The sequence below is a fragment of the Drosophila mauritiana genome, unplaced genomic scaffold, assembly GCF_004382145.1.
Source record: "Drosophila mauritiana strain mau12 unplaced genomic scaffold, ASM438214v1 U_184, whole genome shotgun sequence".
NCBI lineage: Eukaryota > Metazoa > Arthropoda > Insecta > Diptera > Drosophilidae > Drosophila > Drosophila mauritiana.
The window spans coordinates 1-27,471 of NW_022881316.1; the positions used below are offsets into that span (position 1 = coordinate 1).

At 38.9% G+C, this 27,471-nt stretch overlaps 6 non-coding genes across 6 annotated transcripts; all 6 read left to right on the forward strand.

Annotated features, from left to right (window-relative positions):
- The first annotated feature begins 4,793 nt into the window (after positions 1–4,793).
- Positions 4,794–6,786, forward strand: LOC117149267. The gene has a single exon (XR_004460164.1). It is a non-coding gene; the product is annotated as a small subunit ribosomal RNA (ribosomal RNA).
- A 682-nt stretch (positions 6,787–7,468) lies between these two features.
- Positions 7,469–7,647, forward strand: LOC117149264. The gene has a single exon (XR_004460161.1). It is a non-coding gene; the product is annotated as a 5.8S ribosomal RNA (ribosomal RNA).
- A 395-nt stretch (positions 7,648–8,042) lies between these two features.
- Positions 8,043–12,002, forward strand: LOC117149269. The gene has a single exon (XR_004460166.1). It is a non-coding gene; the product is annotated as a large subunit ribosomal RNA (ribosomal RNA).
- A 3,175-nt stretch (positions 12,003–15,177) lies between these two features.
- Positions 15,178–17,169, forward strand: LOC117149268. Its single transcript, XR_004460165.1, has one exon. It is a non-coding gene; the product is annotated as a small subunit ribosomal RNA (ribosomal RNA).
- A 687-nt stretch (positions 17,170–17,856) lies between these two features.
- On the forward strand, positions 17,857–18,035 carry LOC117149266. The gene has a single exon (XR_004460163.1). It is a non-coding gene; the product is annotated as a 5.8S ribosomal RNA (ribosomal RNA).
- A 393-nt stretch (positions 18,036–18,428) lies between these two features.
- On the forward strand, positions 18,429–22,397 carry LOC117149265. The gene has a single exon (XR_004460162.1). It is a non-coding gene; the product is annotated as a large subunit ribosomal RNA (ribosomal RNA).
- The last annotated feature ends 5,074 nt before the right edge of the window (positions 22,398–27,471 follow it).

The following is a 27,471-nucleotide window of genomic DNA, read 5'->3' on the forward strand; positions in this document are numbered from 1 at the left end:
GGCCTTGCTGTTCTGCAGGCCGTTCGCATTCCAGACGACTAGGTGGAGCTTTAGTTGCATGACTTGCTGTTGAGAATGGTGGCCACCAGCTGTGTCATCTGGGTGAACATGCGCTCCATCATCCTTTCCATCATTCCTTCCATGCGAGCGAACATCGCTTCTATCTGACCGGAGTGTGGGGTTTCTGTTTGGGTTTGGACTGGGGTTGTGGGATTCTGCGGGCTGCGTGCACTCCGTTGAGGGCGTCTCGGTAGCTCCTGCCAGAGGTGACGTTTGGTGATGCCACGGGCGGCGCCTTGTTAGCATTAGCGACGGGCCTTGTTTTCGGAGCAGCGAGTGCTTTGGCCCTTTTGTATGCAGGGCATCCCTTGAAAGACGCAGGATGGTCCGCCTGGCAGTGGAAGCAGCACGCTTTGTCGTCCTCCCTCTTCTCACATGCCCTCGATTCGTGAGGGCCTCCACACTTTACACATCGGTATTCCAGGAAGCAGTAACGCTGTGTATGACCGAATCCTTGGCACCTGAAGCATTGAGGCACGTCGTTGAACTTCTGCGGCGGTTCAATGGTTACTACCGACCTGCAGATCGCTTGACTTGGTAGACGTCTTTGTTGTTGCTGGAAGGCTCCAGGTTGGCGAAGAATATTCCAGCGGTTCTTTAGTTCTTCTGCCAATGGGATTGTGCAGATCTCTAACAGCGTGCCCTTGTCTGCGAAGGTCTTCAATGATTTCCTCACGATCGGTGGAGTGGTGGAGTCCTTTGATGACAACCTTGTATGCACGTTCATCTTTCGGCTGGAAAGTCCGATGCCTCTTGTTTTGGGCCACAAGTTGGAGACGCAGAGCTGTATAGGACTCTTTGTCCGGCATCATGACACGTACGTTGTTGCCATTCACGGTCTTGTAGGTAAAATTGTTCTTCGGGCCTACAAGAGTCGTGATCATCTTGACGAGTGCCGAGATGTTGGTCACATCGGGGATAAAAATCGGAGGTGGCTTGATGGTCTTCGGGGTGGGCTTTGGTTTCTCGGGGGTCTTGGGCTTGGAATCGTCTTTAGGTCCGGGTTCGTCATCAGAGCTCTCTGGTCGTACTCGTCTTCTTCGGTCGAGAGTAAAGCGAAGGCGTTGTTGGCGAGCTTCTTGCGCAGAGCTGCGCTAGTGCTTGGCTTATCTTCCAGCTCCTCTCCCTGTGCTTTCTTTGCCGGTTTTCGCTTTATCTCGCCCGGCTCTGTATGCGAGGTGCTTCCCTCGCTGCTGGAGCTGCTCTTGCGTGTTCTCAGAGCCTTTTTGCGTGGTGTTGTTCCAAGCTTGTGGGTGCGCGGGGGGGCCTGCCAGTCCATCTTCTCCAAAGTTGATAAGGAGTGAGGAGGGGGGGGGGGGGGGGAAGCTGGGCACCGTAAGCCGGTGAGCCAGGCAGCACGTGGCTGCTGCTTTGCAATTATACCGCTGCTTCGAGCACTGGGTTTTTGCGCTGATAACACGCACACTCGGGTGTGCGATGGTGTTAGTGCGAACTACCGTTAGGTACGTTGGCTGGGCCAATCAAAACGCGCGACAAGATCACGCGACGCGAAGTGGCTGGGCACAAGTAACGGGACTTACAACTGTGAACAATTTGCTAACAATTTGCTGTCGATCCGCAGGCACGTCTGCACTCGTCGGTGTTCGATCGCGACTGATCAATTTAGTGACGCATATGATATTGTCCCTATCATATAATTAATATAAAGACTTTAAAGAATTGTATCAAGTTGCCAAACACCTCGTCATCAACTACTATATTATGGTTGCGCCGACCTCTCATATTGTATTCTCTTATGTCTTCATAGGATTTTGGCAATTATACGAGTAAATTAAATAATATACATATGAAAATGATTAAATTATATATATGAAAAAATGCTGGTTATAATAACCTCTGATATTGTTCAAAACTTATGTATTTATATGATTTTGGCAATTATATGAGTAAATTAAATAATATACATATAAAATGATTAATATTATATGTATAAATGTATAAAGGAAAAAATGATGAAATATTCCCACATTATCTTAGTATTATAGAGGAAAGACCGTTGCTGACCTGATATTGTTCAAAACTTATGTATTTATATGATTTTGGCAATAATATGAGTAAATTAAATAATATACATATGAAAATGATTAATTATTATATGTATAAATGTATAAGGGAAAAAATGCTGAAAATATTCCCATATTATCTTAGTATTATAGAGGAAAGACCGTTGCTGACCTCTGATATTGTTCAAAACTTATGTATTTATATGATTTTGGCAATTATATGAGTAAATTAAATAATATACATATGAAAATTATTAATTATTATATGTATAGGGGAAAAAATGCTGAAATATTCCCACATTCTCTTAGTATATAGAGAAAAGCCATTATAGTGAGAGGGTATAGTAGTGTAAACGACCGGAATTACGACAGAGGGTTCAAAAACTACTATAGGTAGGCAGTGGTTGCCGACCTCTCATATTGTTCAAAACTTATGTATTCATATGATTTTGGCAATTATATGAGTAAATTAAATAATATACATATGAAAAATTAATTATTATATGTATAGGGGAAAAAATGCTGAAATATTCCCACATTCTCTTAGTATTATAGAGAAAAGCCATTATAGTGAGAGGGTATAGTAGTGTAAACGACCGGAATTACGACAGAGGGTTCAAAAACTACTATAGGTAGGCAGTGGTTGCCGACCTCTCATATTGTTCAAAACTTATGTATTCATATGATTTTGGCAATTATATGAGTAAATTAAATAATATACATATGAAAATTATTAATTATTATATATAGGGAAAAAATGCTGAAAATATCCACATTCTCTTAGTATAATAGAGAAAAGCCATTATAGTGAGAGGGTATAGTAGTGTAAACGACCGGAATTACGACAGAGGGTTCAAAAACTACTATAGGTAGGCAGTGGTTGCCGACCTCTCATATTGTTCAAAACTTATGTATTCATATGATTTTGGCAATAATATGAGTAAATTAAATAATATACATATGAAAATGATTAATTATTATATGTATAAGGGAAAAAATGCTGAAAATATCCCACATTCTCTTAGTATTATAGAGAAAAGCCATTATAGTGAGAGGGTATAGTAGTGTAAACGACCGGAATTACGACAGAGGGTTCAAAAACTACTATAGGTAGGCAGTGGTTGCCGACCTCTCATATTGTTCAAAACTTATGTATTCATATGATTTTGGCAATAATATGAGTAAATTAAATAATATACATATGAAAATGATTAATTATTATATGTATAGGGAAAAAATGCTGAAAATATCCCACATTCTCTTAGTATTATAGAGAAAAGCCTATAGTGAGAGGGTATAGTAGTGTAAACGACCGAATTACGACAGAGGGTTCAAAAACTACTATAGGTAGGCAGTGGTTGCCGACCTCTCATATTGTTCAAAACTTATGTATTCATATGATTTTGGCAATAATATGAGTAAATTAAATAATATACATATGAAAATGATTAATTATTATATGTATAAGGGAAAAAATGCTGAAAATATCCCACATTCTCTTAGTATTATAGAGAAAAGCCATTATAGTGAGAGGGTATAGTAGTGTAAACGACCGGAATTACGACAGAGGGTTCAAAAACTACTATAGGTAGGCAGTGGTTGCCGACCTCTCATATTGTTCAAAACTTATGTATTCATATGATTTTGGCAATAATATGAGTAAATTAAATAATATACATATGAAAATGATTAATTATTATATGTATAAGGGAAAAAATAATCATATTATATATAAAAAAAATGAAATGTTCCTATAATCTCTTAATATATAAGAGAATAGCCCGTATGTTGGGTGGCAAACGGAATTGAAAATACCCGCTTTGAGGACAGCGTTCAAAAACTACTATAGGTAGGCAGTGGTTGCCGACCTCCCGCATTATTCGAAAAATTTATTTCGGATTATGTTTATATTGGTTACATACAATAAAGTATATTATTATCCGTACAAATTTGTTTCTCAGTTCTATAGAACACGGGACTTGGCTCCGCGGATAATAGGAATATACGCTTTATAGATAATATCGTTGAAACAAAAGTCAAGTTTCTATTATATATAGAATAACAAATCGTTTCCATATATTATCGTTAATTTTTGGAGGCAGGCAAATATTAATTTATTACCTGCCGTATAGTTGGATTATTATATCGTTACGGTATAATACAAATATGGATTCTTATGAAAGAAATATAAAATTATATATTAAATGTGGAAATATTATCATATGCGCTTGGTTTTATGTTTATATTACCAGAGATATATATGAAAAGAGATAAATTTTAAATTTATCTTCAAAATGCAAATGATTTAACTTAATATTTATATTGGTTAAACAAAAATTGTACATGTGTGGATACAATAATTATGTATGTTGGAAATAAAATGATATTATAATGAAATATGTATGTATAAAAAGATAAAATTATAGAAATATATATATTACAATAATTAGATGAAATTCTTGTTATATTGGTAAAACAAGTATAAATTAAAAATGAAAATATGGATTACGAATGCTATATAAAAATGGCCGTAATCGAATGGATTTTTTTACTTATATATTTAAAATTACCCAAAGGCGAAATATTGAATTTTATTCAATATAATAAAAATCATGGAATTATATAAAGTGAAAAATCTATATATCTATATATCTATTATATTGCTTATTTCGATTCAAAATATATGAATGGAATATGAGGAAAAACATTATTCTGGTTGATCCTGCCAGTAGTTATATGCTTGTCTCAAAGATTAAGCCATGCATGTCTAAGTACACACGAATTAAAAGTGAAACCGCAAAAGGCTCATTATATCAGTTATGGTTCCTTAGATCGTTAACAGTTACTTGGATAACTGTGGTAATTCTAGAGCTAATACATGCAATTAAAACATGAACCTTATGGGACATGTGCTTTTATTAGGCTAAAACCAAGCGATCGCAAGATCGTTATATTGGTTGAACTCTAGATAACATGCAGATCGTATGGTCTTGTACCGACGACAGATCTTTCAAATGTCTGCCCTATCAACTTTTGATGGTAGTATCTAGGACTACCATGGTTGCAACGGGTAACGGGGAATCAGGGTTCGATTCCGGAGAGGGAGCCTGAGAAACGGCTACCACATCTAAGGAAGGCAGCAGGCGCGTAAATTACCCACTCCCAGCTCGGGGAGGTAGTGACGAAAAATAACAATACAGGACTCATATCCGAGGCCCTGTAATTGGAATGAGTACACTTTAAATCCTTTAACAAGGACCAATTGGAGGGCAAGTCTGGTGCCAGCAGCCGCGGTAATTCCAGCTCCAATAGCGTATATTAAAGTTGTTGCGGTTAAAACGTTCGTAGTTGAACTTGTGCTTCATACGGGTAGTACAACTTACAATTGTGGTTAGTACTATACCTTTATGTATGTAAGCGTATTACCGGTGGAGTTCTTATATGTGATTAAATACTTGTATTTTTTCATATGTTCCTCCTATTTAAAAACCTGCACTAGTGCTCTTAAACGAGTGTTATTGTGGGCCGGTACTATTACTTTGAACAAATTAGAGTGCTTAAAGCAGGCTTCAAATGCCTGAATATTCTGTGCATGGGATAATGAAATAAGACCCTGTTCTGCTTTCATTGGTTTTCAGATCAAGAGGTAATGATTAATAGAAGCAGTTTGGGGGCATTAGTATTACGACGCGAGAGGTGAAATTCTTGGACCGTCGTAAGACTAACTTAAGCGAAAGCATTTGCCAAAGATGTTTTCATTAATCAAGAACGAAAGTTAGAGGTTCGAAGGCGATCAGATACCGCCCTAGTTCTAACCATAAACGATGCCAGCTAGCAATTGGGTGTAGCTACTTTTATGGCTCTCTCAGTCGCTTCCCGGGAAACCAAAGCTTTTGGGCTCCGGGGGAAGTATGGTTGCAAAGCTGAAACTTAAAGGAATTGACGGAAGGGCACCACCAGGAGTGGAGCCTGCGGCTTAATTTGACTCAACACGGGAAAACTTACCAGGTCCGAACATAAGTGTGTAAGACAGATTGATAGCTCTTTCTCGAATCTATGGGTGGTGGTGCATGGCCGTTCTTAGTTCGTGGAGTGATTTGTCTGGTTAATTCCGATAACGAACGAGACTCAAAATATTAAATAGATATCTTCAGGATTATGGTGCTGAAGCTTATGTAGCCTTCATTCATGGTGGCAGTAAAATGTTTATTGTGTTTGAATGTGTTTATGTAAGTGGAGCCGTACCTGTTGGTTTGTCCCATTATAAGGACACTAGCTTCTTAAATGGACAAATTGCGTCTAGCAATAATGAGATTGAGCAATAACAGGTCTGTGATGCCCTTAGATGTCCTGGGCTGCACGCGCGCTACAATGAAAGTATCAACGTGTATTTCCTAGACCGAGAGGTCCGGGTAAACCGCTGAACCACTTTCATGCTTGGGATTGTGAACTGAAACTGTTCACATGAACTTGGAATTCCCAGTAAGTGTGAGTCATTAACTCGCATTGATTACGTCCCTGCCCTTTGTACACACCGCCCGTCGCTACTACCGATTGAATTATTTAGTGAGGTCTCCGGACGTGATCACTGTGACGCCTTGCGTGTTACGGTTGTTTCGCAAAAGTTGACCGAACTTGATTATTTAGAGGAAGTAAAAGTCGTAACAAGGTTTCCGTAGGTGAACCTGCGGAAGGATCATTATTGTATAATATCCTTATCGTTAATAAACATTTGTTATAATACAAATAAATACAATTTACCAAAATAAAAATATTACAAAATGATTCCACGGAATCAAAAGTTAAAGTCAAAATAAAATGAAGATGGCTTTTATTTTATATGTGGGGCTTGGCAACCTCATAAAAAGACTTTAACATTATTAATGTTGTTGTGCGTATTTGTGGCAGTACCTACTACAACAATGGCGTTTCCTATAAAAACAAATTCTCGAAAATGGAAATCGAAGAACTGAACAAAATTTGAAAGTAGAAGTCGAATTAAAATTAAAATAATTTTGAATGTGGTATTCAAAATAAGTGTGTGTGTATATGGACCATAATATACACGCGTTGCGAATATGTATTGTTCATCTATGTTATGAGCATACGTTGGCTAATGCAACAACCTAAAATATACAATGTTTGTACCTGTCATCCATCAGGTTAATGTTTTATATAAATTTGCAGTATGTGTCACCCAAAATAGCAAACCATAACCAGATTTTTATGATACAATGCTTATATGAAACTAAGACATATCGCAACATTTATTTTTAGGTATAAAAATAAATTTATTGAAGGAATTGATATATGCCAGTAAAATGGTGTATTTTTAATTTCTTTCAATAAAAACAATATTGATATTATATAAAAATGAATTATAAAACTCTAAGCGGTGGATCACTCGGCTCATGGGTCGATGAAGAACGCAGCAAACTGTGCGTCATCGTGTGAACTGCAGGACACATGAACATCGACATTTTGAACGCATATCGCAGTCCATGCTGTTATGTACTTTAATTAATTTTATAGTGCTGCTTGGACTACATATGGTTGAGGGTTGTAAGACTATGCTAATTAAGTTGTTTATAAATTTTTTATAAGCATATGGTATATTATTGGATTAAATAATGATTTTATTCATAATATTAAAAAAGAAATGAAAAACATTATCTCACATTTGAATGTGAAAAACGAAGAGAAAAATTTTCTTTTTCAATCAAATAATACTGAGAAATGTCTAGCATAAAAAATTGAAATATTTTTCATCTAGAATTGTCTCTTATTAATGATTCGGAAAAAGAAAAATCTTGGTTTTGTTATTATTCTTCGTTGGTTCGTTAAATGGATAAAAAATAACTTTGCTTACAAGAACTATTGGAACTATTTATAACGAATTTAATTGATTGTTTTATCATTTATATATAAAGAATTTATGGCAAAAAATAGTTATATATACAACCTCAACTCATATGGGACTACCCCCTGAATTTAAGCATATTAATTAGGGGAGGAAAAGAAACTAACAAGGATTTTCTTAGTAGCGGCGAGCGAAAAGAAAACAGTTCAGCACTAAGTCACTTTGTCTATATGGCAAATGTGAGATGCAGTGTATGGAGCGTCAATATTCTAGTATGAGAAATTAATGATTTAAGTCCTTCTTAAATGAGGCCATTTACCCATAGAGGGTGCCAGCCCTATAACGTTAATGATTACTAGATGATGTTTCCAAAGAGTCGTGTTGCTTGATAGTGCAGCACTAAGTGGGTGGTAAACTCCATCTAAAACTAAATATAACCATGAGACCGATAGTAAACAAGTACCGTGAGGGAAAGTTGAAAAGAACTCTGAATAGAGAGTAAACAGTACGTGAAACTGCTTAGAGGTTAAGCCCGATGAACCTGAATATCCGTTATGGAAAATTCATCATTAAAATTGTAATATTTAAATAATATTATTAAGAATAATGTGCATTTTTTCCATATAAGGACATTGTAATCTATTAGCATATCCCAAATTTATCATAAAATATAACTTATAGTTTATTCCAATTAAATTGCTTGCATTTAACACAGAATAAATGTTATTAATTTGATAAAGTGCTGATAGATTTATATTATTACAGAGCGTTAATTTTTCGGAATTATATAATGGCATAATTATCATTGATTTTTGTGTTTATTATATGCTCTTGTATGATTAACAATGCGAAAGATTCAGGATACCTTCGGGACCCGTCTTGAAACACGGACCAAGGAGTCTAACATATGTGCAAGTTATTGGGATGTAACCTAATAGCGTAATTAACTTGACTAATAATGGGATTAGTTTTTTAGCTATTTATAGCTAATTAACACAATCCCGGGCGTTCTATATAGTTATGTATAATGTATATTTTATATTATTTATGCCTCTAACTGGAACGTACCTTGAGCATATATGCTGTGACCGAAAGATGGTGAACTATACTTGATCAGGTTGAAGTCAGGGGAAACCCTGATGGAAGACCGAAACAGTTCTGACGTGCAAATCGATTGTCAGAATTGAGTATAGGGGCGAAAGACCAATCGAACCATCTAGTAGCTGGTTCCTTCCGAAGTTTCCTCAGGATAGCTGGTGCATTTTAATATTATATAAAATAATCTTATCTGGTAAAGCGAATGATTAGAGGCCTTAGGGTCGAAACGATCTTAACCTATTCTCAAACTTTAAATGGGTAAGAACCTTAACTTTCTTGATATGAAGTTCAAGGTTATGATATAATGTGCCCAGTGGGCCACTTTTGGTAAGCAGAACTGGCGCTGTGGGATGAACCAAACGTAATGTTACGGTGCCCAAATTAACAACTCATGCAGATACCATGAAAGGCGTTGGTTGCTTAAAACAGCAGGACGGTGATCATGGAAGTCGAAATCCGCTAAGGAGTGTGTAACAACTCACCTGCCGAAGCAACTAGCCCTTAAAATGGATGGCGCTTAAGTTGTATACCTATACATTACCGCTAAAGTAGATGATTTATATTACTTGTGATATAAATTTTGAAACTTTAGTGAGTAGGAAGGTACAATGGTATGCGTAGAAGTGTTTGGCGTAAGCCTGCATGGAGCTGCCATTGGTACAGATCTTGGTGGTAGTAGCAAATAATCGAATGAGACCTTGGAGGACTGAAGTGGAGAAGGGTTTCGTGTGAACAGTGGTTGATCACGAGTTAGTCGGTCCTAAGTTCAAGGCGAAAGCCGAAAATTTTCAAGTAAACAAAAATGCCTAACTATATAAACAAAGCGAATATAATACACTTGAATAATTTTGAACGAAAGGGAATACGGTTCCAATTCCGTAACCTGTTGAGTATCCGTTTGTTTATTAAATATGGGCCTCGTGCTCATCCTGGCAACAGGAACGACCATAAAGAAGCCGTCGAGAGATAGTCGGAAGAGTTTTCTTTTCTGTTTTATAGCGTACTAGCCATGGAAGTCTTTCGCAGAGAGATATGGTAGATGGGGCTAGAAGAGCATGACATATACTGTTGTGTCGATATTTCTCCTCGGACCTTGAAAATTTATGGTGGGGACACGCAAACTTCTCAACAGGCCGTACCAATATCCGCAGCTGGTCTCCAAGGTGAAGAGTCTCTAGTCGATAGAATAATGTAGGTAAGGGAAGTCGGCAAATTAGATCCGTAACTTCGGGATAAGGATTGGCTCTGAAGATTGAGATAGTCGGGCTTGATTGGGAAACAATAACATGGTTTATGTGCTCGTTCTGGGTAAATAGAGTTTCTAGCATTTATGTTAGTTACTTGTTCCCCGGATAGTTTAGTTACGTAGCCAATTGGTGGAACTTTCTTGCTAAAATTTTTTAAGAATACTATTTGGGTTAAACCAATTAGTTCTTATCAATTATAACGATTATCAATTAACAATCAATTCAGAACTGGCACGGACTTGGGGAATCCGACTGTCTAATTAAAACAAAGCATTGTGATGGCCCTAGCGGGTGTTGACACAATGTGATTTCTGCCCAGTGCTCTGAATGTCAAAGTGAAGAAATTCAAGTAAGCGCGGGTCAACGGCGGGAGTAACTATGACTCTCTTAAGGTAGCCAAATGCCTCGTCATCTAATTAGTGACGCGCATGAATGGATTAACGAGATTCCTACTGTCCCTATCTACTATCTAGCGAAACCACAGCCAAGGGAACGGGCTTGGAATAATTAGCGGGGAAAGAAGACCCTTTTGAGCTTGACTCTAATCTGGCAGTGTAAGGAGACATAAGAGGTGTAGAATAAGTGGGAGATATTAGACCTCGGTTTGGTATCGTCAATGAAATACCACTACTCTTATTGTTTCCTTACTTACTTGATTAAATGGAACGTGTATCATTTCCTAGCCATTATACCGGATATATTTATTATATCTTATGGTATTGGGTTTTTGATGCAAGCTTCTTGATCAAAGTATCACGAGTTTGTTATATAATCGCAAACAAATTCTTTAATAAAACGATGCATTTATGTATTTTTGATTTGAAAATTTGGTATAACTCCCAATTACTCAGGTATGATCCAATTCAGGACATTGCCAGGTAGGGAGTTTGACTGGGGGCGGTACATCTCTCAAATAATAACGGAGGTGTCCCAAGGCCAGCTCAGTGCGGACAGAAACCACACATAGAGCAAAAGGGCAAATGCTGACTTGATCTCGGTGTTCAGTACACACAGGGACAGCAAAAGCTCGGCCTATCGATCCTTTTGGTTTAAAGAGTTTTTAACAAGAGGTGTCAGAAAAGTTACCATAGGGATAACTGGCTTGTGGCGGCCAAGCGTTCATAGCGACGTCGCTTTTTGATCCTTCGATGTCGGCTCTTCCTATCATTGTGAAAGCAAAATTCACCAAGCGTTGGATTGTTCACCCATGCAAGGGAACGTGAGCTGGGTTTAGACCGTCGTGAGACAGGTTAGTTTTACCCTACTAATGACAAAACGTTGTTGCGACAGCATTCCTGCGTAGTACGAGAGGAACCGCAGGTACGGACCAATGGCACAATACTTGTTCGAGCGAACAGTGGTATGACGCTACGTCCGTTGGATTATGCCTGAACGCCTCTAAGGTCGTATCCGTGCTGGACTGCAATGATAAATAAGGGGCAATTTGCATTGTATGGCTTCTAAACCATTTAAAGTTTATAATTTATTTTATAAAACAATGGATGTGATGCCAATGTAATTTGTAACATAGTAAATTAGGAGGATCTTCGATCACCTGATGCCGCGCTAGTTACATATAAAAGCATTATTTAATACAATGACAAAGCCTAGAATCAATTGTAAACGACTTTTGTAACAGGCAAGGTGTTGTAAGTGGTTGAGCAGCTGCCATACTGCGATCCACTGAAGCTTATCCTTTGCTTGATGATTCGATAAATAAATGATTTTTCCTGTAGCCAAACAAACACCTCGTCATCAATTTAGTGACGCATATGATATTGTCCCTATCATATAATTTTTGATATAAAGACCAAGTTGGGTGACGCATATGATAATCAAGACCTATTTGTCGTCATCAATTTAGTGACGCATATGATATTGGACTTTGTGTCGTTAGTGACGCATATGATATTGTCCCTATATAATTTTTGATATAAAGACTTTAAAGAATTTATATCAAGTTGCCAAATACCTCGTCATCAATTTAGTGACGCATATGATATTGTCCCTATCATATAATTAATATAAAGACTTTAATGAATTGTGTCAAGTTGCCAAACACCTCGTCATCAATTTAGTGACGCATATGATATTGTCCCTATCATATAATTTTTGATATAAAAACTTTAAAGAATTGTATCAAGTTGCCAAATACCTCGTCATCAATTTAGTGACGCATATGATATTGTCCCTATCATATAATTAATATAAAGACTTTAATGAATTGTGTCAAGTTGCCAAACACCTCGTCATCAATTTAGTGACGCATATGATATTGTCCCTATCATATAATTTTTGATATAAAGACTTTAAAGAATTATATCAAGTTGCCAAATACCTCGTCATCAATTTAGTGACGCATATGATATTGTCTCTATCATATAATTAATATAAAGACTTTAATGAATTGTGTCAAGTTGCCAAACACCTCGTCATCAATTTAGTGACGCATATGATATTGTCCCTATCATATAATTTTTGATATAAAAACTTTAAAGAATTGTATCAAGTTGCCAAATACCTCGTCATCAATTTAGTGACGCATATGATATTGTCCCTATCATATAATTAATATAAAGACTTTAATGAATTGTGTCAAGTTGCCAAACACCTCGTCATCAATTTAGTGACGCATATGATATTGTCCCTATCATATAATTTTTGATATAAAAACTTTAAAGAATTGTATCAAGTTGCCAAATACCTCGTCATCAATTAGTGACGCATATGATATTGTCCCTATCATATAATTATATAAAGGACTTTAATGAATTGTGTCAAGTTGCCAAACACCTCGTCATCAATTTAGTGACGCATATGATATTGTCCCTATCATATAATATTTGATATAAAGACTTTAAAGAATTATATCAAGTTGCCAAATACCTCGTCATCAATTTAGTGACGCATATGATATTGTCTCTATCATATAATTAATATAAAGACTTTAATGAATTGTGTCAAGTTGCCAAACACCTCGTCATCAATTTAGTGAACGCATATGATATTGTCCCTATCATATAATTTTTGATATAAAGACTTTAAAGAATTCTATCAAGTTGCCAAATACCTCGTCATCAATTTAGTGACGCATATGATATTGTCTCTATCATATAATTAATATAAAGACTTTAATGATTTGTGTCACGTTGCCAAACACCTCGTCATCAATTTAGTGACGCATATGATATTGTCCCTATCATATAATTAATATAAAGACTTTTTAAAGAATTGTATCAAGTTGCCAAACACCTCGTCATCAACTACTATATTATGGTTGCGCCGACCTCTCATATTGTATTCTCTTATGTCTTCATAGGATTTTGGCAATTATACGAGTAAATTAAATAATATACATATGAAAATGATTAATTATTATATGTATAAGGGAAAAAATGCTGAAAATATCCCACATTCTCTTAGTATTATAGAGAAAAGCCATTATAGTGAGAGGGTATAGTAGTGTAAACGACCGGAATTACGACAGAGGGTTCAAAAACTACTATAGGTAGGCAGTGGTTGCCGACCTCTCATATTGTTCAAAACTTATGTATTCATATGATTTTGGCAATAATATGAGTAAATTAAATAATATACATATGAAAATGATTAATTATTATATGTATAAGGGAAAAAATGCTGAAAATATCCCACATTCTCTTAGTATTATAGAGAAAAGCCATTATAGTGAGAGGGTATAGTAGTGTAAACGACCGGAATTACGACAGAGGGTTCAAAAACTACTATAGGTAGGCAGTGGTTGCCGACCTCTCATATTGTTCAAAACTTATGTATTCATATGATTTTGGCAATAATATGAGTAAATTAAATAATATACATATGAAAATGATTAATTATTATATGTATAAGGGAAAAAATAATCATATTATATATGAATAATGGAAAAAAAATGAAATGTTCCTATAATCTCTTAATATATAAGAGAATAGCCCGTATGTTGGGTGGCAAACGGAATTGAAAATACCCGCTTTGAGGACAGCGGGTTCAAAAACTACTATAGGTAGGCAGTGGTTGCCGACCTCCCGCATTATTCGAAATATTTATTTCGGATTATGTTTATATTGGTTACATACAATAAAGTATATTATTATCCGTACAAATTTGTTTCTCAGTTCTATAGAACACGGGACTTGGCTCCGCGGATAATAGGAATATACGCTTTATAGATAATATCGTTGAAACAAAAGTCAAGTTTCTATTATATATAGAATAACAAATCGTTTCCATATATTATCGTTAATTTTTGGAGGCAGGCAAATATTAATTTATTACCTGCCGTATAGTTGGATTATTATATCGTTACGGTATAATACAAATATGGATTCTTATGAAAGAAATATAAAATTATATATTAAATGTGGAAATATTATCATATGCGCTTGGTTTTATGTTTATATATTACCAGAGATATATATGAAAAGAGATAAATTTTAAATTTATCTTCAAAATGCAAATGATTTAACTTAATATTTATATTGGTTAAACAAAAATTGTACATGTGTGGATACAATAATTATGTATGTTGGAAATAAAATGATATTTTATAATGAAATATGTATGTATAAAAAGATAAAATTATAGAAATATATATATTACAATAATTAGATGAAATTCTTGTTATATTGGTAAAACAAGTATAAATTAAAAATGAAAATATGGATTACGAATGCTATATAAAAATGGCCGTAATCGAATGGATTTTTTTACTTATATATTTAAAATTTTACCCAAAGGCGAAATATTGAATTTTATTCAATATAATAAAAATCATGGAATTATATAAAGTGAAAAATCTATATATCTATATATCTATTATATTGCTTATTTCGATTCAAAATATATGAATGGAATATGAAGGAAAAACATTATTCTGGTTGATCCTGCCAGTAGTTATATGCTTGTCTCAAAGATTAAGCCATGCATGTCTAAGTACACACGAATTAAAAGTGAAACCGCAAAAGGCTCATTATATCAGTTATGGTTCCTTAGATCGTTAACAGTTACTTGGATAACTGTGGTAATTCTAGAGCTAATACATGCAATTAAAACATGAACCTTATGGGACATGTGCTTTTATTAGGCTAAAACCAAGCGATCGCAAGATCGTTATATTGGTTGAACTCTAGATAACATGCAGATCGTATGGTCTTGTACCGACGACAGATCTTTCAAATGTCTGCCCTATCAACTTTTGATGGTAGTATCTAGGACTACCATGGTTGCAACGGGTAACGGGGAATCAGGGTTCGATTCCGGAGAGGGAGCCTGAGAAACGGCTACCACATCTAAGGAAGGCAGCAGGCGCGTAAATTACCCACTCCCAGCTCGGGGAGGTAGTGACGAAAAATAACAATACAGGACTCATATCCGAGGCCCTGTAATTGGAATGAGTACACTTTAAATCCTTTAACAAGGACCAATTGGAGGGCAAGTCTGGTGCCAGCAGCCGCGGTAATTCCAGCTCCAATAGCGTATATTAAAGTTGTTGCGGTTAAAACGTTCGTAGTTGAACTTGTGCTTCATACGGGTAGTACAACTTACAATTGTGGTTAGTACTATACCTTTATGTGTAAGCGTATTACCGGTGGAGTTCTTATATGTGATTAAATACTTGTATTTTTTCATATGTTCCTCCTATTTAAAAACCTGCACTAGTGCTCTTAAACGAGTGTTATTGTGGGCCGGTACTATTACTTTGAACAAATTAGAGTGCTTAAAGCAGGCTTCAAATGCCTGAATATTCTGTGCATGGGATAATGAAATAAGACCTCTGTTCTGCTTTCATTGGTTTTCAGATCAAGAGGTAATGATTAATAGAAGCAGTTTTGGGGCATTAGTATTACGACGCGAGAGGTGAAATTCTTGGACCGTCGTAAGACTAACTTAAGCGAAAGCATTTGCCAAAGATGTTTTCATTAATCAAGAACGAAAGTTAGAGGTTCGAAGGCGATCAGATACCGCCCTAGTTCTAACCATAAACGATGCCAGCTAGCAATTGGGTGTAGCTACTTTTATGGCTCTCTCAGTCGCTTCCCGGGAAACCAAAGCTTTTGGGCCCGGGGAAGTATGGTTGCAAAGCTGAAACTTAAAGGAATTGACGGAAGGGCACCACCAGGAGTGGAGCCTGCGGCTTAATTTGACTCAACACGGGAAAACTTACCAGGTCCGAACATAAGTGTGTAAGACAGATTGATAGCTCTTTCTCGAATCTATGGGTGGTGGTGCATGGCCGTTCTTAGTTCGTGGAGTGATTTGTCTGGTTAATTCCGATAACGAACGAGACTCAAATATATTAAATAGATATCTTCAGGATTATGGTGCTGAAGCTTATGTAGCCTTCATTCATGGTGGCAGTAAAATGTTTATTGTGTTTGAATGTGTTTATGTAAGTGGAGCCGTACCTGTTGGTTTGTCCCATTATAAGGACACTAGCTTCTTAAATGGACAAATTGCGTCTAGCAATAATGAGATTGAGCAATAACAGGTCTGTGATGCCCTTAGATGTCCTGGGCTGCACGCGCGCTACAATGAAAGTATCAACGTGTATTTCCTAGACCGAGAGGTCCGGGTAAACCGCTGAACCACTTTCATGCTTGGGATTGTGAACTGAAACTGTTCACATGAACTTGGAATTCCCAGTAAGTGTGAGTCATTAACTCGCATTGATTACGTCCCTGCCCTTTGTACACACCGGCCGTCGCTACTACCGATTGAATTATTTAGTGAGGTCTCCGGACGTGATCACTGTGACGCCTTGCGTGTTAACGGTTGTTTCGCAAAAGTTGACCGAACTTGATTATTTAGAGGAAGTAAAAGTCGTAACAAGGTTTCCGTAGGTGAACCTGCGGAAGGATCATTATTGTATAATATCCTTATCGTTAATAAACATTTGTTATAATACAAATAAATACAATTACCAAAATAAAAATATTACAAAATGATTCCACGGAATCAAAAGTTAAAGTCAAAATAAAATGAAGATGGCTTTTATTTTATATGTGGGGCTTGGGCAACCTCATAAAAAGACTTTAACATTATTAATGTTGTTGTGCGTATTTGTGGCAGTACCTACTACAACAATGGCGTTTCCTATAAAAAACAAATTCTCGAAAATGGAAATCGAAGAAACTGGAACAAAATTTGAAAGTAGAAGTCGAATTAAAATTAAAATAATTTTGAATGTGGTATTCAAAATAAGTGTGTGTGTATATGGACCATAATATACACGCGTTGCGAATATGTATTGTTCATTCTATGTTATGAGCATACGTTGGCTAATGCAACAACCTAAAATATACAATGTTTGTACCTGTCATCCATCAGGTTAATGTTTATATAAATTTTGCAGTATGTGTCACCCAAAATAGCAAACCATAACCAGATTTTTATGATACATAATGCTTATATGAAACTAAGACATATCGCAACATTTATTTTTAGGTATAAAAATAAATTTATTGAAGGAATTGATATATGCCAGTAAAATGGTGTATTTTTAATTTCTTTCAATAAAAACAATATTGATATTATATAAAAATGAATTATAAACTCTAAGCGGTGGATCACTCGGCTCATGGGTCGATGAAGAACGCAGCAAACTGTGCGTCATCGTGTGAACTGCAGGACACATGAACATCGACATTTTGAACGCATATCGCAGTCCATGCTGTTATGTACTTTAATTAATTTTATAGTGCTGCTTGGACTACATATGGTTGAGGGTTGTAAGACTATGCTAATTAAGTTGTTTATAAATTTTTATAAGCATATGGTATATTATTGGATTAAATAATGATTTTTATTCATAATATTAAAAAAGAAATGAAAACATTATCTCACATTTGAATGTGAAAAACGAAGAGAAATATTTTCTTTTTCAATCAAATAATACTGAGAAATGTCTAGCATAAAAAATTGAAATATTTTTCATCTAGAATTGTCTCTTATTAATGATTCGGAAAAAGAAAAATCTTGGTTTTGTTATTATTCTTCGTTGGTTCGTTAAATGGATAAAAAATAACTTTGCTTACAAGAACTATTGGAACTATTTATAACGAATTTAATTGATTGTTTATCATTTATATATAAAGAATTTATGGCAAAAAATAGTTATATATACAACCTCAACTCATATGGGACTACCCCCTGAATTTAAGCATATTAATTAGGGGAGGAAAAGAAACTAACAAGGATTTTCTTAGTAGCGGCGAGCGAAAAGAAAACAGTTCAGCACTAAGTCACTTTGTCTATATGGCAAATGTGAGATGCAGTGTATGGAGCGTCAATATTCTAGTATGAGAAATTAATGATTTAAGTCCTTCTTAAATGAGGCCATTTACCCATAGAGGGTGCCAGGCCCGTATAACGTTAATGATTACTAGATGATGTTTCCAAAGAGTCGTGTTGCTTGATAGTGCAGCACTAAGTGGGTGGTAAACTCCATCTAAAACTAAATATAACCATGAGACCGATAGTAAACAAGTACCGGTGAGGGAAAGTTGAAAAGAACTCTGGAATAGAGAGTTAAACAGTACGTGAAACTGCTTAGAGGTTAAGCCCGATGAACCTGAATATCCGTTATGGAAAATTCATCATTAAAATTGTAATATTTAAATAATATTATTAAGAATAATGTGCATTTTTTCCATATAAGGACATTGTAATCTATTAGCATATCCCAAATTTATCATAAAATATAACTTATAGTTTATTCCAATTAAATTGCTTGCATTTTAACACAGAATAAATGTTATTAATTTGATAAAGTGCTGATAGATTTTATATTATTACAGAGCGTTAATTTTTCGGAATTATATAATGGCATAATTATCATTGATTTTTGTGTTTATTATATGCTCTTGTATGATTAACAATGCGAAAGATTCAGGATACCTTCGGGACCCGTCTTGAAACACGGACCAAGGAGTCTAACATATGTGCAAGTTATTGGGATGTAAACCTAATAGCGTAATTAACTTGACTAATAATGGGATTAGTTTTTTAGCTATTTATAGCTAATTAACACAATCCCGGGGCGTTCTATATAGTTATGTATAATGTATATTTATATTATTTATGCCTCTAACTGGAACGTACCTTGAGCATATATGCTGTGACCCGAAAGATGGTGAACTATACTTGATCAGGTTGAAGTCAGGGGAAACCCTGATGGAAGACCGAAACAGTTCTGACGTGCAAATCGATTGTCAGAATTGAGTATAGGGGCGAAAGACCAATCGAACCATCTAGTAGCTGGTTCCTTCCGAAGTTTCCCTCAGGATAGCTGGTGCATTTTAATATTATATAAAATAATCTTATCTGGTAAAGCGAATGATTAGAGGCCTTAGGGTCGAAACGATCTTAACCTATTCTCAAACTTTAAATGGGTAAGAACCTTAACTTTCTTGATATGAAGTTCAAGGTTATGATATAATGTGCCCAGTGGGCCACTTTTGGTAAGCAGAACTGGCGCTGTGGGATGAACCAAACGTAATGTTACGGTGCCCAAATTAACAACTCATGCAGATACCATGAAAGGCGTTGGTTGCTTAAAACAGCAGGACGGTGATCATGGAAGTCGAAATCCGCTAAGGAGTGTGTAACAACTCACCTGCCGAAGCAACTAGCCCTTAAAATGGATGGCGCTTAAGTTGTATACCTATACATTACCGCTAAAGTAGATGATTTATATTACTTGTGATATAAATTTTGAAACTTTAGTGAGTAGGAAGGTACAATGGTATGCGTAGAAGTGTTTGGCGTAAGCCTGCATGGAGCTGCCATTGGTACAGATCTTGGTGTAGTAGCAAATAATCGAATGAGACCTTGGAGGACTGAAGTGGAGAAGGGTTTCGTGTGAACAGTGGTTGATCACGAGTTAGTCGGTCCTAAGTTCAAGGCGAAAGCCGAAAATTTTCAAGTAAAACAAAAATGCCTAACTATATAAACAAAGCGAATATAATACACTTGAATAATTTTGAACGAAAGGGAATACGGTTCCAATTCCGTAACCTGTTTGAGTATCCGTTTGTTATTAAATATGGGCCTCGTGCTCATCCTGGCAACAGGAACGACCATAAAGAAGCCGTCGAGAGATATCGGAAGAGTTTTCTTTTCTGTTTTATAGCCGTACTACATGGAAGTCTTTCGCAGAGAGATATGGTAGATTGGCTAGAGAGCATGAATATACTGTTGTGTCGATATTTTCTCCTCGGACCTTGAAAATTTATGGTGGGGACAGCAAACTCTCACAGGCCGTACCAATATCCGCAGCTGGTCTCCAAGGTGAAGAGTCTCTAGTCGATAGAATAATGTAGGTAAGGGAAGTCGGCAATTAGATCCGTAACTTCGGGATAAGGATTGGCTCTGAAGATTGAGATAGTCGGGCTTGATTGGGAAACAATAACATGGTTTTATGTGCTCGTTCTGGGTAAATAGAGTTTTCTAGCATTTATGTTAGTTTACTTGTTCCCCGGATAGTTTAGTTAGCGTAGCAATTGTGGAACTTTCTGGCTAAAAATTTTTAAGAATACTATTTGGGGTTAAACCAATTAGTTCTTATCAATTATAACGATTATCAATTAACAATCAATTCAGAACTGGCACGGACTTGGGGAATCCGACTGTCTAATTAAAACAAAGCATTGTGATGGCCCTAGCGGGTGTTGACAACAATGTGATTTCTGCCCAGTGCTCTGAATGTCAAAGTGAAGAATTCAAGTAAGCGCGGGTCAACGGCGGGAGTAACTATGACTCTCTTAAGGTAGCCAAATGCCTCGTCATCTAATTAGTTGGACGCGCATGAATGGATTTAACGAGATTCCTACTGTCCCTATCTACTATCTAGCGGAAACCACAGCCAAGGGAACGGGCTTGGATAATTAGCGGGGGAAAGAAGACCCTTTTGAGCTTGACTCTAATCTGGCAGTGTAAGGAGACATAAGAGGTGTAGAATAAGTGGGAGATATTAGACCTCGGTTTGGTATCGGTCAATGAAATACCACTACTCTTATTGTTTCCTTACTTACTTGATTAAATGGAACGTGTATCATTTCCTAGCCATTATACGGATATATTTTATTATATCTTATGGTATTGGGTTTTGATGCAAGCTTCTTGATCAAAGTATCACGAGTTTGTTATATAATCGCAAACAAATTCTTTAATAAAACGATGCATTTATGTATTTTTGATTTGAAAATTTGGTATAACTCCAATTACTCAGGTATGATCCAATTCAAGGACATTGCCAGGTAGGGAGTTTGACTGGGGCGGTACATCTCTCAAATAATAACGGAGGTGTCCCAAGGCCAGCTCAGTGCGGACAGAAACCACACATAGAGCAAAAGGGCAAATGCTGACTTGATCTCGGTGTTCAGTACACACAGGGACAGCAAAAGCTCGGCCTATCGATCCTTTTGGTTTAAAGAGTTTTTAACAAGAGGTGTCAGAAAAGTTACCATAGGGATAACTGGCTTGTGGCGGCCAAGCGTTCATAGCGACGTCGCTTTTTGATCCTTCGATGTCGGCTCTTCCTATCATTGTGAAGCAAAATTCACCAAGCGTTGGATTGTTCACCCATGCAAGGGAACGTGAGCTGGTTTAGACCGTCGTGAGACAGGTTAGTTTTACCCTACTAATGACAAAACGTTGTTGCGACAGCATTCCTGCGTAGTACGAGAGGAACGCAGGTACGGACCCAATGGCACAATACTTGTTCGAGCGAACAGTGGTATGACGCTACGTCCGTTGGATTATGCCTGAACGCCTCTAAGGTCGTATCCGTGCTGGACTGCAATGATAAATAAGGGGCAATTTGCATTGTATGGCTTCTAAACCATTTAAAGTTTATAATTTATTTTATAAACGACAATGGATGTGATGCCCAATGTAATTTGTAACATAGTAAATTAGGAGGATCTTCGATCACCTGATGCCGCGCTAGTTACATATAAAAGCATTATTTAATACAATGACAAAGCCTAGAATCAATTGTAAACGACTTTTGTAACAGGCAAGGTGTTGTAAGTGGTTGAGCAGCTGCCATACTGCGATCCACTGAAGCTTATCCTTTGCTTGATGATTCGATAAATAAATGATTTTTCCTGTAGCCAAACAAACACCTCGTCATCAATTTAGTGACGCATATGATAATTGTCCCTATCATATAATTTTTGGATATAAAGACTTTAAAGAATTATATCAAGTTGCCAAATACCTCGTCATCAATTTAGTGACGCATATGATATTGTCCCTATCGTATAATTTTTGATATAAAGACTTTAAAGAATTCTATCACGTTGCCAAATACCTCGTCATCATTTAGTGACGCATATGATATTGTCCCTATCATATAATTAATATAAAGACTTTAAAGAATTGTCAAGTTGCCAAATACCTCGTCATCAATTTAGTGACGCATATGATATTGTCCCTATCATATAATTTTTGATATAAAGACTTTAAAGAATTTATCAAGTTGGTAGTGACGCATATGATATTGATATAAAGACTTTAATGAATTGTGTCAAGTTGCCAAACACCTCGTCATCAATTTAGTTTTTTTTTTTTTTTTTTTTTTTTTTGGGGGGGTTTTTTTTTTTAAAATTTTTCCTTGGGGAAAAAAATAAAATGGTTTTGCGGGGAACATTAGCTTAAGGGATACTATTGTACATGTATTTGTGGCGGGTTTTATATGTGTTGTCTATTGTTGTGGAAGATCGAGAGGGTGTCTCCTCATGAGACGTCTGCTTGTTTGGCTATTGTCTAACAGGTTGGTGGCGAGGTGGTTAGGGTGGTTTTCGAGCCTTTTCAGGTATCTCTCGCTGAGCCTGGAGATTTCATCAGCGACTTGTGGGATTCCAAGTTCCCTATGTATGGCGACATTCTCGTGGTAGGGATGCGCATTACAGGCAATTCTCAAGCACCTATTCTGGAACCGCTGTATACGCAGGCGATTCGTGTGGCTTGCCGTGCCCCATAGCTGTATCCCGTAGGTCCAGATGGGCTTGAGAATTGCCTTGTACACCAGGATTTTGTGGTTCTGCCTTAGCTTGGACCCTCTCCCAATAAGCCAATGCATCTGCCTCAGACGCGCATCGGCCTGTATGCGTTTGCTGACGATGTGGGGACGCCAAGTGAGCCTGCGGTCCAGGGTAAGTCCTAGGTACTTGGGTGCGGGTGCGTTGGGAATGATGACTCCGTTTAGCGTGACCGGTGGGCAGTCTCCTCTCCTTAGTGCAAATGTTGTTTGGGTAGATTTTTCCCGCGTTCACTACGATGTTCCACCTGCTGAGCCAGGGATGTAGCGCGTCCATTTGCCTTTGGATTGTTTCGGAGGCTTCTCGTGGGTCGGATGAGGAGGCGAGGAAAGCCGTGTCATCTGCATAAGTCGCTATAGTTAGGTTCCTGGAGGGGATTATGGGAAGGTCTGCGGTGTAAAGGGTGTACAGTATTGGTCCGAGCACACTGCCTTGCGGAACTCCAGCTCTGATCAGTCTGGGTAGGCTTATTGCACTTCCGCATCTGACTTGGAATGCTCTTCCCTCAGTGTAGGATTTGAGGAGGGTAAAATGGGGGCTTGGGAGGTAGGATTTGAGTTTATGGAGGAGTCCAGGATGCCAAACTCTGTCGAATGCCTGCTTCACGTCGAGCATTACAGCGCAGCAGTATTTCTTTTGCTCGAATGCCTCGAGGATCCGTTCGACTAGCCGGTGGCATTGCTCTGGTGTTCCGTGGGAGCGCCTGAAGCCAAACTGGTGATCGGGGATCAAACCAGCCTCATCCAGTACTGGCAATACTCTGCGCAAAAATACTCTTTCGAGTATTTTGGAGAGGATTGCCAGCAAACTAATCGGACGATAGGAGGCGAGATTGGCTTCAGGCTTACCAGGCTTGAGGAGGACAATAACCTCTGCTCTTTTCCACTCTTCCGGGAAGTACCCTAGCCGGAAGCAGCTGTTGTAAATGCTGGCCAGCATTGTGTGCAGCGGAATGGGAGCATTTTTAGGGCCGCCGCATCTATACGATCCAGGCCTGGAGATTTGTTGTTCTTCAGTAGAGCAATCTCCTGCGCAACTTCCTCAGGGTCGACTGGTTCCAACGGGGGACCGGGAGAGCTTGGGCTATTGAGAAACCGGGCTGTTTCAGCATGTTCTTCGGCAGTGCAGCAGTCGAACGGAGAGAAGGCGTTGTAAAGGTGTTCGGCGAAAGCTTCTGCTCTTTCAGCATCCGAACGGCACCAGGATCCATCTGCTTTGCGCACTGCGGAAACCTTTTTGGCTGGTCGTTTAATGTGGCGGGTGACGTTCCACAGATTGTGGTCTGGGTCCCCGGGAGAGAGTTCCTCGAGGAATCTGAGGAAGGAGTCCTGGCGTAGGCTGGAGATCTTGTCCTTCAACTCCTTTGTGGCGTGATTGAGCGCTTTTTGTCTCTTGGATTGCGCGTCAAGAACCAAACTCTCCTGAGACGCCTCTTCTCAGTCACGAGTGCCGCAATTTCCGGGGACCAGAGGTGGAGGTCCCTGCTAGGTGTTCTCGCAGTCTTTGGTGGCGGTGGGCTTGCGAATTCCGCAGCGTTTTGCATCTGCCTGGTGAGATTCCCGATAGCTTCATCAATGTTCCTGGGTGTGTTGAGGATGGGGTTCGGATTGACGGTGGAGAGCATCCAGGACGCGAACTTGGCGGCGTCGGTATATTTTCCAGTGAGCCTTCTGAGCGGGGTTTTCCTGAGGACTGGCGTGTTGATTAGCACGTTTATTGCACAGTGGTCTGACAGGAGATCAGCATTTGTTGTGCAGCTGATCTTCGCATGCCCTATGCCTTTCGACACAGCAAAGTCCAGTAGGTCTGGAGTCTTGAGGGGATTCGTTGGCCAGTGAGTGGGCTCGCCAGTGGAGTGGCAGTCCAGTCGGTGGCGTTGCAGGTACCCAAACAGAGTTTTCCCTTTGGGGTTGTTGGCGCGCGATCCCCACCAAGAATGTTTGGCGTTATAATCTCCAGCTGCTATGAAGCGGGGCCCAAAATGCTCGAAGAACTCACTGAGGTGAGATGCTGTTATGCGGTATCTGGGGGAAAGTAGACCGCTCCAATGTCTAAATCTCCTTGCGGGCTGACAATCCTGATGACAGGACATTGTGCCCAGTCTTGCTGAAACGCGGGCAGCTCTAGGTATTGAATACCGCTCCTGATGAGGATGGCTGCTCCACCGCGTGCTCTGCCAGAAGGATGGTCTGCATGGATGAGGTCATATCCGCTGATATTAAAGTGGGATCTGGGGGAGAAGTGGGTTTCGGCTACGAGTAGGATATCGATCTGGTGGGTCTTCAGATGGTGCTCGACTATGGCCTTGCTGTTCTGCAGGCCGTTCGCATTCCAGACGACTAGGTGGAGCTTTAGTTGCATGACTTGCTGTTGAGAATGGTGGCCACCAGCTGTGTCATCTGGGTGAACATGCGCTCCATCATCCTTTCCATCATTCCTTCCATGCGAGCGAACATCGCTTCTATCTGACCGGAGTGTGGGGTTTCTGTTTGGGTTTGGACTGGGGTTGTGGGATTCTGCGGTGCTGCGTGCACTCCGTTGAGGGCGTCTCGGTAGCTCCTGCCAGAGGTGACGTTTGGTGATGCCACGGGCGGCGCCTTGTTAGCATTAGCGACGGGCCTTGTTTTCGGAAGCAGCGAGTGCTTTGGCCCTTTTGTATGCAGGGCATCCCTTGAAAGACGCAGGATGGTCCGCCTGGCAGTGGAAGCAGCACGCTTTGTCGTCCTCCCTCTTCTCACATGCCCTCGATTCGTGAGGGCCTCCACACTTTACACATCGGTATTCCAGGAAGCAGTAACGCTGTGTATGACCGAATCCTTGGCACCTGAAGCATTGAGGCACGTCGTTGAACTTCTGCGGCGGTTCAATGGTTACTACCGACCTGCAGATCCGCTTGACTTGGTAGACGTCTTTGTTGTTGCTGGAAGGCTCCAGGTTGGCGAAGAATATTCCCAGCGGTTCTTTAGTTCTTCTGCCAATGGGATTGTGCAGATCTCTAACAGCGTGCCCTTGTCTGCGAAGGTCTTCAATGATTTCCTCACGATCGGTGGAGTGGTGGAGTCCTTTGATGACAACCTTGTATGCACGTTCATCTTTCGGCTGGAAAGTCCGATGCCTCTTGTTTTGGGCCACAAGTTGGAGACGCAGAGCTGTATAGGACTCTTTGTCCGGCATCATGACACGTACGTTGTTGCCATTCACGGTCTTGTAGGTAAAATTGTTCTTCGGGCCTACAAGAGTCGTGATCATCTTGACGAGTGCCGAGATGTTGGTCACATCGGGGATAAAAATCGGAGGTGGCTTGATGGTCTTCGGGGTGGGCTTTGGTTTCTCGGGGGTCTTGGGCTTGGAATCGTCTTTAGGTCCGGGTTCGTCATCAGAGCTCTCTTGGTCGTACTCGTCTTCTTCGGTCGAGAGTAAAGCGAAGGCGTTGTTGGCGAGCTTCTTGCGCAGAGCTGCGCTAGTGCTTGGCTTATCTTCCAGCTCCTCTCCCTGTGCTTTCTTTGCCGGTTTTCGCTTTATCTCGCCCGGCTCTGTATGCGAGGTGCTTCCCTCGCTGCTGGAGCTGCTCTTGCGTGTTCTCAGAGCCTTTTTGCGTGGTGTTGTTCCAAGCTTGTGGGTGCGCGGGGGGGCCTGCCAGTCCATCTTCTCCAAAGTTGATAAGGAGTGAGGAGGGGGGGGGGGGAAGCTGGGCACCGTAAGCCGGTGAGCCAGGCAGCACGTGGCTGCTGCTTTGCAATTATACCGCTGCTTCGAGCACTGGGTTTTTTGCGCTGATAACACGCACACTCGGGTGTGCGATGGTGTTAGTGCGAACTACCGTTAGGTACGTTGGCTGGGCCAATCAAAACGCGCGACAAGATCACGCGACGCGAAGTGGCTGGGCACAAGTAACGGGACTTACAACTGTGAACAATTTGCTAACAATTTGCTGTCGATCCGCAGGCACGTCTGCACTCGTCGAGTGTTCGATCGCGACTGATCAATTTAGTGACGCATATGATATTGTCCCTATCATATAATTTTGACTTTAAAGAACAAGTTGCCAAATACCTCGTCATCAATTTAGTGACGCATATGATATTGTCCCTATCATATAATTAATATAAAGACTTTAATGA